We start from the raw sequence: 16,089 nt of genomic DNA, 5'->3' as shown, positions 1-16,089 counted from the left end.
TGGTTTGGGAGAATCGCTTATTCCGCTAACTGGAGCAAAAGCAAAAAAGCTATGCATTCAAATATCACGATTTATGAAGAATTAAGAAGCCATTTTATCATTTAATATAGCTATTTAATCTTTAATATAGAATAAAGAACGTATAATTGATGATAGCATCGTTTACAGATCGATTGTATCGCTAATAAGATAGATATAGTTACAGATTGATAATGATAATTTGATGCTAATGCAAATAGAGGTTGTTATTCATAACAAGCTTAATTAAATGTAAGTTTCTTTATATTTAGATTACTTTATATAAATATTAATTTCTATAAGTGCTAGTTGGAGTTTTAAAAATGAAATTGGGAATTCATGATAGCGATATGAATGCGTTTAAGATCAGTTACAAAATATCAGAAACTTGTAATGTAGAAAGGCAAGTAAATTCTAAGGGTATACGGATACTAAAGGCGTATAGTATAGTATCGATAGAAAATAGCACATTTGAATACCACAAAAATATTTGGTTAGATCGATGAACCGTTTTATCAAACAGGGGTAGAAAAAGGAGGAGATTCTAACAGGGTGACAAACTTACCTGGAATAGATTCGAAATTCTGCCTGGAGCACGTGTGATTTCTGTTCTCTGTGTCCCGAATTCGTTGCTGAATCACCAGCCCACCCTTCATCTTCTCCCCATCCGAACAGATTCAAGCAAGCTATTCACACTTCTCTCTCTCTCTCTCTCTTGCTCCCTCTCTCTCTCTCTGTATCCAGTTGCTTGCGGGATAAAAATGGATTTGACACTATTGCTTGATTTAATAGTACAGTGTTGGATGGTATGATGGGACTCTTTTTTCATTTTTGGTTTTCTTTCATCGTCACAAAGGTGATTTTCCTTCTATTTGATACGTTTATGGTCATTTGAGATTACTTTATTCAATATAGGCTTGATCCAATCCCCTTATTTTGCGTTTCAATTCTTGGGATAAAGAGTTGAGTTCAACTATCTTTTATTTATGATTTATAAGGATAATGTATGGGAAGGGGAAAACAAAATTAAATAAATGTATGTGGAACATTCGTATAACATAATTATATATATATATATGTATATGCTTATTTTATTCTAGGAAAGGAATATCGTGGTGATATTTAAAGTGCTGTATCTCAGGCCTCCGTTCAATTTACGACTTTCCAAAAGCGTGGAATGTAGCGGGTTTGTTTTCGTTTAGTTGTTAAGTTCTATATCGATTTTGTAAAGCACCTTATAAATTGGGAGGAGGGTATATTTGTGTTACGTTTGGGCGGAGCAGTCGACCGAAAGCTAAGCAAAAATAGAAGTATATATATATTTTTTTCTTTTATTTTAACCGATTTTTCAATAGTAAAATGACGTTGATAATGTTAACGTGTTCACATAATCACTCTTAAAAAATATCGGTTACAACAATGTTTCAGGTTTGAAGAGAAGGTAAAAAAAAACAATTAAAGCAAGAGTAACAAATAAATTCTACAGTAGAGAATGACAACAAAATGAAATTTTTACAGAAATTGCCTAGTAAACCAGACAAAAACATTTCGAAAAACAAATTTGCGAACCTGAATAGGGCGGAAACCAATTTAAGTTCGCAGTTGCTATAGAATTAAATAAAACCGAATTGGAAAAAAGTTATTAGATAGAGCGAACCTGTAGATTTTCAACTCATAAAAAATCGTGTAAAGTTACTAAAAATATAAACATTTTTTATCATTTAATTGTCACAATAAATAAAAATATACAATTTCTAATTTTAGACCGAGGAAACGTTTAATTTATTTAGAAGATAATTACAAATGTTCGCATTATATTCGTTAGGAAAATTTTGAATTCCTAACCCCTTATGCTCATCAAATAAGAAAATTTTGAAAACTTTAATCATTGATTAGTTAGCATTAAAATTTTCCTAGAAATGAAAGGAAAATATTTTGCTGTAATAAGTCTTAAAAGGAGATTCGTTATGTAAATGGATGGCAGAATCACATGATAAGATACAGTGGATCGCTCAGATTTCATGGCAGGGTAATTACCGATGTCATTCATTGTCAGGAAACGCATCATTTCCACAAAGATGACATTTCCTGTCATATTTATTAATTACTGATGGTAAAAGTATTTTTAGTCCAACAAACCTTAACTACTATGAAAGTTATGAAGTGACCATAAACGGGACATTCATCACTTTTTCTATTACATCATGCATAAGTGAATTAGAAGGTTAATAGAAAATTCAAAGTAAATTTACTTCTCGTGGAAGAAACATTTACTTTAGAAATTCTTCAAAGATAAATTCGGAAGTATTTGTTTCCTACCGGAAGATAAAAAGGAAATATTTGAGCTTCTCGAGAATTTCAATTATTTTTTTAATCGATTTAAATAACGTTAGCTCGATATGGGTAATTACAATCTAAAGGTAAGATAAATAGATATAAGCCACATAAGTAAAGAGGAAGGAAACTGATAGGAGAACAAGGAAGATAAGTGGTTGTCCTGGAAATTGCGGTAAATTAGTGGGTAAATACAAGAATTAAGTATGACTAAGAGGTGGCAGTGGGACTAGGAAAAGTAAAGGATAATGAAAATATCGGGCTTAGGGCCGAGAATGAAAACTGGTCGGATAAATCAGTAGGATATACATAAGCTAGGTTGGGTAGATAAGATAATGATTTGTGGAATAGATAGGAGGGTAAAACAGCGCCTGACAGCATGTGTAATGTTGGCAAAATAATCCGGTCGATAAAAAAAGGGAAAAATAATAACATTTTGAAAGTATATATTGTTAAAACGCATATAAAAAGTAATAATGAATAAAAAAAATCATCATAAGTATATGTAATGGCGAATATACAGAAAACGGCACGAGTAAAAAGAGCAATAGTTTAAAAATGTATAACATGTATTTCATTTGTGTCAACTTCAAAATAGTAATTAATTATTTAAAATAAAAACTAAATAAATCCCGAGAACGAACAGGTTAAATAATTGCAACTAGAAAATGTACCTGCGGATGGAGCCCTTCAGGCAATAATTGCAGTTATACACTTAACTTATTCAAACTACTTAATAAACACAGCCTCTAGAGATTATCCCGAGGTCTTTATAGCAATTAGAAATTTAACCTCATCAGCTATCCTTTCCAATTATGATTTAACCTTGTAAAATTATAAGAGTATATTTAAACTGTTTATGAGAAATTATAGTGTTGTCTACACAAATAAATTCATATTTTTACTAAAGAAATAGCTTTTAAATGCACGCATATAGATATTTTTCATTATTTTTTCTTAATTTTTACTTCTTTCGGCTTAAAATTTAAAAAAAATTCATATTTAAGACCATAGAATATGTGCAACATAAGTGATGTGTCCACATTAATAAATAAATATCCTATCAAAACCAATTACTGAAATAACTTTTATTATTTTTTTAAATTCTTTTTCTTCTTATTATTTTTTAAACTTTAATTTGATATATTCTATAATAATTTTGTTGTATGTTATTTTTTCATATTTAAAATGTAGTAACTGTCACTTTAAATTTGAATTCTCGCAAGATTTGAAAAATAATTACAATTTCTTTCGACTCGATCATTCCAATCAAAAGAAAAGGAAGAGGCATATAAAGAGAAAAATCAAATTGTAATTATTTTTCAATTCGTTTTTTAATATTTATAAATAACTTACATAACCTACTTCGTTACATATTATCAACATTTTGATGAAATTATTTAAATATTCCATTAAACAGATAAAGAGATAATGATTCTAGCATCATGACTTGTTTTAATTGTGTTCACTCTCTTTGTATTGCAGTTACTACCTCTTTCTACTTTTACAATATGAGAATGATGTTATTCATTTCAGCATCTTCTGTGTCTTACTGAATGATACATTCAAGCACGCTTTTCCAAACTAAACCTCCTTCACTAACTGACCTTTGGAGAAATGCTGCCTCGGTAAACGACCCTATTCGAATTTTTATTTACCCATATTTACCCTACTTCTGTTTGCTCTCGATATTCTTCCATTCCTATTTACCTTCCTGCTTCCATTATTTTTATTTATCTTCCTTATTTTCTCTTTATTCTCACATTTCCCTATTTCCATCCTTGCATTTCTTTACTTTACATTTCTAATTTTCATTGCCACTTTCTTTCATTCTCATTTCCATTTTTCTAATTTTCAGTTGCTACTTTCTTTAACTTTTTTATTTTTATTTTTCTAATTTTAATAATTATTTTTCCATTTTATATTATTTTTTTTCAAGATAAGAAATTATAGCAGTTTTTATATAAGTAATTATTTCGTAGTAGAGATAGGCGCAACGTACAGTACATACACAAATTTATGCAAGAATTATATAAGCTCTTTTAACTCGTGTTTTAAAACTATAGATTAATTTAAAACTATTTTTAAAAATGTAAATGTTAAAATAGTGTTTAGAAATTAATTTCGTTCGGGATAATTAATTTATCGCTTCTTTATTGAATTATCATGCTCAAAAATTAAGCAGAACAGTTTGTCTTATAGACTAAACAAACAAATTATTTTTAAAAATTCAATTTGTATGTTGAATATTATATTTTACAAACAAGCAATTGTTTAATTTTTCCTTAAATTTAATGTAAAACTAACTTTGTTGAAAAGTTTTAAGTTAAACATAGTTTAAAATTCTGTAAATGTATAAAGAATAGAAACAATTGGCTTAAAATCTTGTGTAGTTTCTATAGAAAGGTAATAACTTGAAACAATGTTTCATAAATTATTGAACAGTAAATTGATACACAACGTGGAACCGTTCAGTATTGAATATAGAATATCGTTATGACTCCTTCATACAAACAAACCATACAACAACATTAATTAAAGCGTGATAACTGGGATAAAAGAGTAAAATTTAGATATAAAAACACGTTTGTTTCTTAAGGAATTTTATAAAAAGTAAACAAGAATAGGTGAAGTAGAAAAGCGATGCTTCAAATGGTTGAGCAGCAATTAATCCTATTCGCTTTCTTTGTAAAAACTTACTCAATTAAACAGAACAATCAGCAATGAATAGTCAGAGCAGCATGGAGCAGGTGACACAGTTCTAATTTCCACTAATTACGGTTGCACAGCAAAGGGAACAACCATATTCAGCTTGTAATGACTTTATGAGAATATTTCTCATTTACATGCGCACCCCATCTAATTTGCTCATTGTCTGTCGAAACAAGCGGTATCATTATGCAACCTCATACGTCATCTTCCTTTTCTATAAACAAACTTCAATTATTTTCTATTTATAAATTAAGATTCTTACATACTTAACTAAAATAGTAGTAAGATTAAAAGGGATGTAGATCTCGATTGTTCCCATCCTACATCATCTGTAAGAAAGGTGTGCGGTTGTTTTTCTTTTTAATATTATTATTTCATTTTCTCACGTATAGGAAGTAAAGATAAAAAATATGAGTCCTCCGGTTGTTGTTAAAGCATTATTTTTCCTCGCTCTGTCAGTTGTATCATGCGTGCTACCTTAGTATGATTTTAGTTTTGCGGTCGTAAAGCAATGAAGAGTATAGTAATAAGGCTATTTATCGTTTTATTTGATGTGTCTTTCTTTGGTGATTTATTATACTAAAAAGATATACTGCTACAGTTATAAACATGCCAATTTAACATTACAAAATGCGATTTTTTTTAAATTTAAAACATCGAATTTCGTTATATTTTTACCAGGAAAATAAATATTAACATTCATTATCGATTAATTCTTTTGGTTTATAAGTATCATCAGCTTTTCTACTGGTTACAATTTAAGTTAATCGTTTCGTTTTAAAGCATACTACCAAAGTAATAAAACCCAATAATGTTAAAGATCAATTGACTGCTTTATTTTATCGTATTTTAAGAGAAAAGTTACAATAATAAGGATTTTTATAGGTTAAATGTGATTAATTTTAGCATCTATACATCTAGAATATTACTAGATGCTAAAATATTAAAAATTATTTGTGCTATTTTAAGAATTAACCTATATATATATACGCATTAAAACTCGATTTAATAATTAATTTTATTAGATAAAATCTGCGAAAATGCTAATCTTATGGTAATAAGTAGTTACTCTCCGGAAAATTTAAATGGTATAATTTAAAAATATAGATAGAATAATGGTAATTATTTAATTTATTGATGCAATTATGTTAAATTATAATAATATAATTCTTAAAAGGGAAGAAATATCAAATTCCTTTATAAGGAATCGATCATCCCCAAGAGAATTCAAGCGATTTTTAAAGTTTATTCGGGATAATCTGAGATTAAATTTTGGTCACCGGACCGATAAGTGAGTGCTCATCGTAACTATGAATCGCGTGATCGATGTTGTTTGTACACTACGTCATGTGATTGATCATCGTGTCCTCGATTTCTCTCTCAATTATTTGAAGCAGAATTTCACAATCGGTTTTTTCCTCTTATATTCCTATACTGGTAACGTGATTATTTACAATAGAATAATTATTTTAACAACGTTACCATCGTGTAATACGCGTCAGTTACGTGTATCGTACATTACGTGTTCTTTCTGCGATCACGAAACACTGTTACGTGACATCCATCGTTACGCATGCATACGGAATGCGATCACATGATTTCTTTTCCAGGATGATAAATTCTTCTATGCAGTTATCACGTGATGGTGTAGGAGAGCATTCTGATCGTGTTGCTAGCAGGAGAATAGACAAAGTTTTGAGGAATTTCTTTCGTAAACGAAAGGCAATTGCTCATCAGTCTTCGTCCTGTCATTAGGTAGTAATTTGTGAGTGACTACACACTGTCTTGCTGTAATTATAGCGTATTGCATTTTGGGAAAAGAAGAGAACTAAACTCGTACCACGTGACCATGTGTTGTAGTTTTCATCCGTGTATCATCTTATTAGACACGTCCGAAAAATGTGTATTAGCATAAATTAGCCTTTATATTGCGCATTTAATAAAATCTTAACGATTTTAGTAATTAGAATTTGTGTTTCCCTCTAGTCAATTAGCGTTTTTAATTAATTAGTTTAGAGAATTTTTAAGATCCTTTCTCCGATCAAGTGACTCTTTCGGAGATCGGGTTTGACCACGTGACTGGTTTTCCGATAAACTGTGGAATGTTCGCTACCTTCTCTTTCCTTCTACCCTTAGGGGATACTACACACGTGATTGCTCTTACGCGTCACCTGAATAGTAAATATAGTTACGCTTTATTTAATTATTCGGTCACGTGATTGATGAATAAAATATTTTATTAGATAAATAAAATAATTTGTTTTTTAGCGGAATAAATCAATTATTTTATTTTTATTATCATTATTATTATTTTAGAAACANTAGAACGTGCGTCCCCACTGTTTCCTTTCTTTTGTTTGCTGAAATCAGAGATGAGCCGCCATGACAGTATACGTATCTGGACTTTAACCGTAACCGATTATAAACGTTGGAAAATAATCCAAATATACCGTAAGTGCTTTATTTATTAACACTTGTGACAGATTTAGAAGTGTAAATGCACGCAGACTTAAACATTAATCTTTTCTAAGCCTTACCTTTAATGATAACTTTCATAATTTTCTTAAACCAACCACGCCAGACGAACCTTCAATTCGACACTACAAACGAATTTGGCGCTAGTAGTTAAGGAATGAAATAAGGTGCTAATTTTGGGCTATCTTTGACGTAATTCGGCACGTACATTTTTTTTCGATTATTTTATTCTAATTTTTAAATTGAGTCAAATGAAAAAATCACGTGATATAATGAATATTTTCGCTTTGGGGATAATTTAAAATGTATTATTATTTTAGAAACAGCAATTACGTGACTGATTTTAAAGCAATTTTTTTCGATTATTTTATTATCATTTTTAAATTGAGTCAAATGAAAAAATCACGTGATATAATGAATATTTTCGCTTTGGGGATAATTTAAAATGTATTGTTGCGTGATTAGGAAGTGTCTGTAAATGTTTGTAACGCTGATTGTGCACCATTCTTATTGATAACGTGATATATATATATTTCTTAAATATAGTGCATTTTGTTAATTAAAAAATATAAATCATTTACGGTAATAATTGTCTCTTTGCTCCGAAACTGTGTGATATTTACCAGTTTATGAAATATTGTCATCTCTAGTAATGAATGAGTCCGATGGATGATGATTCACTATTTTTCTTCTGAGTCACGTGTATCACTAGAAGTGCTAACAGTTTATTTGACGCTGTTTAATGGAATGATATAATAAAGACAATTGAAATTAAACGAAGCAATGAAACTTTCTATGCTACGATTATTAAGTGATGAAATTTTGATTAGGTTTTTTAAAATAAAAATTGTTTTAATTGGTTTTTTATGAAAATCTAATTACTTTGAACTGTTTTTTCTGTGATCTTGAAAGAATACGATTAACTTCTTTAATTCAATTAAATAAATATCGTAGTATAGTGCTACTTATATACATATACGATGAATTATGATACAATGGTGATAAATTTTGAAAAGTAATATTAGCATATTAATCATAAGATCACATGATTAATTTATGGAATTTATGTAAATATTATTAACGACTCCCTTTCTTAAATTAGCATATACGTGTATTCCTATTCAGCTAAATCACGCGATCATTTGGTTTAAACATTTCCTTCGCGTCACGTGATCATTTTCATTATCTCTTCGTGCACACGATCATCTGCTTGGAATTATCTGTTTAACACCATTTGATTATATACAAGCGTGTATAGATCACGTAACCGCACTCGCTTAACACCAGAGTCAGCCTCCCAATCACGTGATCTTCAGAAAGCTCATTATCTTCTCTCCCGCGAGACATCACCCGGAGAAACTGTACCGGATGCTCTTCATCGATTTTGCAGTGGGAGAAGTAATGTTAAAAGGAATAATTATGCTAGATTTGGCCGAATGTTACTATAGTAGTTGATTTCCGCTCCAGGATGACTAGTTTCCTGATTATCCGCTCGTTTACCTCTCCAGTCAACTTACTCCTTTGGTTCACACTCCATTATTTCCTTAATTTTTCCATTGTGTTATTAGAGGTACAAAGCGTATACGACAAGCTTATCCTACTATTATAGGAACAGAATTCATGCCAATCTATCTCTTAACGTGTCATTCAAGGCATTATTTTTTCCTCCTTTGATATTTGATCATACACGTATCTTGTTATTTCTGTAATCATATAATGTTAATAAAATATTAAATCTCCTTTAGCCTCTGACGATTTATTATTCTTCAAATCACTTAAATTCCACCATTAAATTTAATCGTAATTCTTGCTATTATCCTAACAAGCAATAGCATTCCCTTTACGAATGGGTTTCTACTTTATACTATTATATAAACAATTATATTTATGAATAAATATAAGCAATATATTTTTCAACTAAAATAATTTTGACGTGTAATTAAAATAGAAAACACGCAATGGAATGCAAAATTTACAGAAAATTAATGCAATAACCAAAGTTTAAAGATAAATTTTCTTCGTACTCCTATAGCATTAAAGCGGTTAATTATTAATGTGATTATAATTCAAACAAAGCGAAAGCATTACAAATTAATGGTAAATTAATTAAAATTAATAAAAGTAAAATACACGCAAAGATTTATAGGCTCGTTTTATGATAGAATATTTTTGAAAATTGTTGATGCTTCAGATAAAGAAAGAATTAATATAAAATATGATATGCATACATATATATATATATATATTATTGAAGTTTTATATTATTAGAAAAGAATTTCTTCTCTCATTTGTTGTTTTTTTTTCTGTTTCCTCAGAGAATAGCAAAAAAAAAAAATTGTACGCTTTTACTTTATCTTCCGCTATGGAGAGTTAACTTAGTTCACAAGGGAACCTTTCATTTTTTTGTTTTTTGTAAACTTCTAAGAGAAACTTTTGCTATCTCTTCAATTTTAAAAATTTCTTAAAATTCTAAACACTTTAAAACACAATACTTGATTAATTAAAAAAGTATAAACATCATTAAAAATGCAAAATCATACAAATTTAATTGCCACCGATACCGATAAAACAACAAAAAGTCGATGCTGCACAGCGGATTATCTAATTAAATGTGGAAATTTCGAAGGAGCCTTTAGGCCCTAAAATACCCGCCTGGGACCAAAGTAGAATCAGAATTGCAGTAGCCCCATACCTCTGATAGAAAAGTATGTAGTAGGACCAATTTGTTCAACAGATCGGAAAAAGAGAAAATGGAGTTGGTTGCTTTAATCTGCAATCATTTGCCCCTGACAATGACACTTCTCCTACATGACACGAGTCATGCGGAGAAGCACAGATGGGTTAATGAGGAGATTGGTGCAATTATGAGTAGAGATTTCATCGTTTAATGTTAGAATATCTGCAAGATTAGGCGTTATTTGATTGTAAATTTATTTATTTCCTGTAATAATTTGCACTTAATATTGACAATTATTAAATTCTAGCTGTAGGAACGAAATTATTTTTAGTACAGATAATTGATTAGTTCGAAGTTTGATGCATTTTGCATCTAGAAATATATATCTTATTGTAAAATAAATGCATACAGAATAAATTTAGCAACTTAAATTACTTGAAGTGAATAAAAATGAATTATAAAACTCTATGATATTCAAAAGATATATATAAAAATACCGTAAAACATTCGCCTTCTCATTCAAATTTTTATTTAAAATTTGTAAATTTAGATATTTAACCAAATCTTAATATTAATATATATAAATATTTCAATGTTTCTCACTTTGTTATTTTAGTTTCCTTAATAATGAAATAAATCAAATAAAATTAACTTTGTTGACGTTAAGTTTCATTGTGTTACATTCGAAAATAATATCTAATTAGAATTAAGCAGTTTATAAAATTGAGTTAATTACTTATAATTTTATTATACCATTCTTATAAATTATTAAAAAAATATTTACTCAATGTAAATTTCTCTAAAATATATTTTTTGCACATTCTTTTTAATGATATAAGAACTATCATTGATCTAACATTAGAATATTTACCTCAATTTTCAGAAAAAACTTAATCTTTAATATTNAGATGGCATTATTAATCTTTTATATTTTTAAATTAAAACGAATTAAATTATTACATTTTGGTTTAAAAAATCCCCCGTCTTCATTTAGTTAGGTTTATTTGAAATAATTATAAGTAAGGTTTAAATATTTATAGTTAGTAAACTAGTTAAAAATGATATTTTAACAAATTTAAAAATGAAATAAATTTATTTAATAATGAATTTTAGTATTTATAAATTAATAGTTAGAGTGCAATTTAATTTTAGTAGTTTTGTTTATTTTTAAGTTAAATATTAAGAAGGAAATGATATTAAAAATTATAAATTATCCCTCAATGAATTCAAATATTTATTGGGATGTTGAAAGTATTTTAGCAATTAAAATTATTCGAGTGAAATTGTGAATTTAATTAAGTTAAAATGTAATTTAACTTTTCAAAGTTACTTAATGTATAAGAGGTAAGACTATAAAGTAAATAATTTTGTTTTTCATTTAATATAAGTATATATTTTAAAGTAGAAAGTCGTTTTTATGATTTTAATTGTTGAACATTTCTAAACTTGAAACACTTCATAAATTTTATTGTTGTTCGTAATGTTCTGAGAAGTGAAAATTAACTCTTATATAGACGAATAGTATTTATACATAGATAGATTTAAACTCGATTAAACCCTGTAAAATTTTAGAAAATTGGAAAATATGCAAGAAAATATATGAAAACATGGAATAAGCGCTGAAAGAATTTACACATCCCTATCATCTTAAACCTTTTGGTGAATTTAAGATTTGCATCGGTTAGAGGGAAATGGAAGATGAGTATTAAAACGAAACAGTTTTATTTAATAGAATTCTTTCCTATTTTACTCTCTTGCAACTTCTCTGAACAGTTTTTACAGAGTATAAAGGAATATTTTACACCGTAATAAGAAACTAACGGAGAAAGAAATGTTATCGTTTAGTAAGATGCCCAAGTACTTATACCAGGAAATGTGCACATTATTAGTTATAAAGAAGCCTTTAAAGAGATTGAAAGTCGAACTGTTCTTATCTTTATTTCATTTCACTTTCACCCAGAAGTAATTACCTTATTTTTCTTCGATGTAGGCGTCTCCAAAATTTTATTACAGTTAATATTTATAAAATGTGCAAATCTATCACGTGATAAAAAATTTCTTGAATATTTAATGTATCGATATTAATTTTATTTTCTGATTCATCATAAATTATCTTCTTCGACCATCTTGAGCAAGAAGTGCCTTTATGCAATAAATACTTTCTGGCAGTTTTTCTCATATTTGCAAGAAAGTAGTTTATGGTTTATAGACTTATAAAAGCGGTTTTTCTCCTTTTTAAAGTTCTAAAATGTTTTTAGTGTGGAAATGACAAATCTTCTTCTCTTCTTCAATGGAAATTTTATCAATTTATTATTTAAATAATTTTGAAATTTCATATCTTTTAGTAGACTTACTTATTTCCCTTTTACTTCTTTAAGTTATTGGAAAGAGTTTAAGAACTTTACATAAGTTAAAATAATTTATTTTTTTTAAACTAATATTTTAATTTTAATTTTAACTGCTTTAAAAAAGATAAAATACTTATAAGAACTTTATTAGCAGGAAGCTAAAAAAAGCAATTATATTTTTTTTAAAGTCGATTTAAAAAATTCAATTTTCTCTTCTTCAAATATATTTAAATAAATAAATTTAATTAATATAATTTTATATTCTTCACATTAATTATATAAAAAATTATTCTCATTATCTTTTTGATTTAATTGTGTAAAATATTCAAATAAAATTAAAATTTATCTTCATCTCTTTAAAAATATATTTTAAAGAAATGCATATGTTGTTTTTTCCTCCTTTCTACAATTAGATAAACAAATGTTATTTTTTAATTTGATGTATTTCTTTATGTTTCTTATTCAGAAATTTATATTCAAAAAGAGTATGAAAAGAGAAAAATTTAAATTGATCTTACTTCTTTTGAATAAAATTTAAAAAATTTTTTAAATATCTTATTACATTTTAGATAAAATAATTCAGCTTTCCAGTTTTCTCTCTATTATGTTTTTTTTACAAGAGGAATAAAAAAACTTAAATTGATAAAAACTTAAATCCAAAAAAAAAATAATTTAAAATTTGCATTACTCTTTTATTAAAATATTAAGACATTTATAGGTATTATATATATTTAAATTATTTTATAAATTTTTATATAAATTCTAAAACTCTTTAGAATATCCTACAATCTCATAAGACATAAATAAAATAAAAATTAATGATAAATCTTTGAAAAAACCATAAAAAATACGACCCGATTCATGTTTTCGTAATTACAATTTATCTTAAAAAACTCGGCAAAGGAGGAAATATTGATTTTTATAAGTTTAATTACAGACTAAAGCATCTTGTAATAAAACTAATGACCACTATTCGATAACATAGAGTATTAACTAAAGTAAGAAACCACTGAGAAACTGGATTGAAGAGAGAAATAAACCATCTACAAACACTTAGCTAACCTGTAGATTCTTTACTCTAAGTTGGAGGTTGACAGAGTAAGTAGATAGCCTGTTTGATGAGGAACCGTGCAATATACTGACTTATATTACTGTAGTACGTATAGCTGTCTGGTGACCAGTAAATGTGACCACCTACCGGATATAAGGTGATAGAAGTGTTTGTGTCAGTAAGATGGAGTTGTTTGTTCCCTATGGACGTCACATTCTACTATTATTTATATACATTATGATTCTTATAAATAGGTAGCAGGAGACTTTTTAAAACTGCTTAAACCTTTAGTAAGAAATCTTAAATAGAATTAATAATTTATAAATTCTTTTTAAAATTGTACAGTACATATTTACTTAATAGAGGTCTAGGAGAAATAACTAAAAGGAAAATTTTAATGGAAAAATTGAAAAGATGGCATTATTAATCTTTTATATTTTTAAATTAAAACGAATTAAATTATTACATTTTGGTTTAAAAAATCCCCCGTCTTCATTTAGTTAGGTTTGTAGAATTTATAATACATTAGTCGATTGTAAAAAGGGAACATTAGTTTTAGAAATTAGTATAATGTTTTAGCATTTACTATCCACTCGATTGATAATAAACGAGTGAAGATTTTGATGGAAAAATCTTAAGTTTTTAGTCTTACTAATGGAAATGCGATGAAATTTTTTATATATAAAAAGATTTATGTTCATCTTGTATACAGTTCCATTGTTCAATCTGGTCATTAGTGAGATAGGAAAATAGTGGGCATGTGCCCTGAGAAACCGACCATATGTCTTTTGGCTGTCGTGTTCACACACTTTGCATCCATGGCTATACTTCCCCCCATGCTTTATTGGAGAACGTAGAAAGGTGGGGAGAAAAAATGATAGGCCAAGTAGGAAAGTAAGTGCAGTACTACCGAAATGTATTTCACTTTAAAAACTTCGCCTTTTTCCTCTTTCGTTTCTAACGGGTTTTAAGAACTTAGACGGAAAAAAAGTGGAAATAGCAAACGAGAAATTATCGTTGGAGATTTCACCATACCAACTTTATGGCCGTCGTTGAGGATAAAAGCCCTAGCAAGCAAAATTTACAAGACCGGATAAAAATGGTGTTCTTCGAACCAGAAACGGAAAACCCTGTCGTCAGGTGCTACTATTCTGTTTTTCTAGATGTTATTTCGCTTTATCTAAAAATGTGACACGAAGGCTTTTATCTCAGAAATAAAGTCGACTACATTAAAAATGTTGAATTTATAAATAGAAATATCGAGTTTGTAGCTTAATTGATTCCAAAAGTCCATAACTAATGTTGGAACTTTGCCTAGAAGAGAGGGAAAAGGTCAGTATAACTACGGAGAAGAGTAGGCTATATACTTTTCCATTTTCGTAATCTGAAAGAATAAAAAAAAAATTGGAGAAGGAATAAATTTCTCGAGAGAAGATTTAATGTCTCGATATCTGCAACATACTCACTGATCTCCAATGACATCCAGTGTAGTTTGTAATTTATGATACTCTTGTAGTCAGTCTAGTTAGCATATGCAATAGTAGAGGTTCCGATAGCGTTGTAAAACACTCAAACTTTATGGGTACAGCCACTTACTGCCATGTTCGGGACGAAGTTGACTTAGGAAAACGTCTTTGCAAATAAAGGTTGGAAACAAAACTGGTGCTATGCAACGCTTTTCTTTCTGTTTAACTGGCTCTGCTCCTCCTCGTAAGGAAAAATTGCTTCAATTAGAATTGTCTAGTTGTGTTAGAGTGGTTATTGAGTTCGATTTCTCATTTATTCGTCAATGGTGTATTATGCAAAATGTATAATTCGATTTCTAAATTGAATGTATTTGTAGACTAGAATTATTGATTTTATACGTTTACCAGAAGAAAAATTGAAAGAAAGAAGTGAAATTATTCCGCAAAATCGTGTGGTTTAAGGAGGAAAAGGATAGAAAAATTCAGCTTTAAAAGAAAATGGCGAAGACACTGTACTGTACGGTTGCAAAGTATCCGTTGTTAAAGTCGAAAATGAATTGAAATTCATAACAACGTCAGAAAAGTTTTTTAAAATCTGAAAATGCACCCAAACTACAATTTTAAAAGCGAAATCGTTTTCAGGATTTTAAGATTAAAGTATTGTCATTTAATTACTCAATTTTTTTCTCCTAGAATTAACTTAAAGAAGAGCAGATAATCCTTTAAAATCCAAATTACTTAATCGAATCTCGGGATCTAGCGGCTCGTTTTTACTCAAAGCAAAGACAGAGAACCGATGGAATTTTTTTCTTTAGTTTCTTATAGAAGAAAATATAACGGGTCATTCGACCTAATTCCATATAAAAATACCCCATTAAACCACTCAGTTTTATATGGTACATCGTCTCTAGTTTACAATCTCCGCACGATAAAGATACCTCACAAAATATATATAAAGAGGAATTTAGCAAAAGATATAAAAAGAAAGAAAGAGGAAAATATTTTATA

At 28.4% G+C, this 16,089-nt stretch overlaps 1 protein-coding gene across 1 annotated transcript in view; it reads left to right on the top strand.

Moving 5' to 3' along the window:
• The window catches only part of LOC111642351 (lachesin-like), a 110,207-nt gene that overhangs the window by 753 nt on the left and 93,365 nt on the right, over positions 1–16,089 (top strand). The gene's annotated exons all lie outside the window — the stretch shown is intronic.

This window comes from Centruroides sculpturatus, unplaced genomic scaffold (genome assembly GCF_000671375.1).
Source record: "Centruroides sculpturatus isolate CEXI.00-Female unplaced genomic scaffold, Cexi_2.0 scaffold191, whole genome shotgun sequence".
In the NCBI taxonomy this organism is placed as follows: Eukaryota; Metazoa; Arthropoda; class Arachnida; order Scorpiones; family Buthidae; genus Centruroides; species Centruroides sculpturatus.
Note: the sequence above shows the minus strand (reverse complement) of the source record. Positions and strands in the feature narration are given on the sequence as shown.